This window comes from Chrysochloris asiatica, unplaced genomic scaffold (genome assembly GCF_000296735.1).
Source record: "Chrysochloris asiatica unplaced genomic scaffold, ChrAsi1.0 scaffold00035, whole genome shotgun sequence".
In the NCBI taxonomy this organism is placed as follows: Eukaryota; Metazoa; Chordata; class Mammalia; order Afrosoricida; family Chrysochloridae; genus Chrysochloris; species Chrysochloris asiatica.
In genome coordinates, this window is record NW_006408553.1 from 6,093,771 (window position 1) to 6,095,182 (window position 1,412).

The window sequence follows — 1,412 nt, forward strand, 5'->3', positions numbered from 1 at the left end:
GCTTTTCTCCCCTGAGCTTAACTCTATTCAGGTCATTGTGGTCAACTTTACTTTGAAGAGGCATTTTTTTCCTCAGTCGCATTCTGAGTGCCTTCCCACTTTCCGGTCCTGTATCTGACAATGTTTCTCTGCTATTCATAGAGTTTTCAGTGACTGCATTACTGACTATTATATTAGTACCAGTTTAGTAGTCAGCTTGTTTTATCTCGAAATCTACTTGACTTCCTTGTCATTTAGATGTTCTGTATCTATACGATTCCCTCTTTTTGCTTTGTAGTTGACTTCATGATACATTGATATCTCTGGTTCTCGGTTTTCAGTCTTACAGCTTTGTTTTACTTTAAATTCTTCTACATCTGGATTGATTTCTGGATGGTATTGTCGTGAGTGGTAATCTCAGGTTGTCGTCTGTTGTTGGTTCTCAGTCCAACAAACACCCTTCAGCATTTTTTGCAAAGCTGGTCTGGTTATTACAAATTCCTTTAATTTCTGTTTATGAGAAAATGCCCTATTTTTGCCTTAGTATTTGAGGGACAGCTTTGCTGGGAATATGATTCTTAGTTGGCAATCTTTTCCTTTCAGAGTTTTGTATTTGTCTTTCCATTGCCTTCTTGCCTGCATGGTTTCTCCTGAGAAATCTGAGCTTAGTCTTATTAGTTATTCTTTGTAGCTAACTTTTTGTTTTTTCCAAGCTGCTTTCAGGATTCTTATCTTCAATTTTGGGAAGTTTAATTATATGTATTGGAGATATTCTTTTGGGATTTATCCTGTTTGGAGATTTGTTCAGCTTCTTGTATGTTTATCTTCTTATCTTTCATGATGTCAAGGAAGTTTTCTTCCAACAAGTCTTAAACAATTTTCTCTGTGTTTGCCTCTTTCTGTTCTGGAGTTCCAATCACCCGTAAGTTGTTCCTTTCAGTTTCCCACGAAACTCTTAGGCTTTCTTCGAATGTTATCATTCTTATTTCTGATTTTTCTTCCAGCATAATAGTATTGAGAGATTTCTCTTTAAGCTCACTTATTCGGGCTTCCATTGCTTCATATCTATTTCTTTGCCCTTCCAATACATTGTCCATTTCTGAGATCTTAATATTAATCTTCTAGATTTCTAATCACAGGTTTTTAATTGTTTCAAAATTTGCATTTATTTTGTCTGTTTGTTCTTGTAGTGTTTTCCTGAATTCTTCTAAAGTTTTTATTCTGTTCTCCTTCTTTCCTCAGTCTTTCTGTAGATCCTTTGAAGGCACCTAATTATCATTCTTTTGAATTCCTTTTCAGTTAGTTCTATTCCTTTTCTTACTCATAAAATCTGGTTCTGCACCTTGGTCATTTGTTTGAGCCACTTTATCTTGCTCCTTCGTGTGAGCTAAAATTGTCTGTTGTTTCCAGGGCATGGTGGGCTTGTCATATTT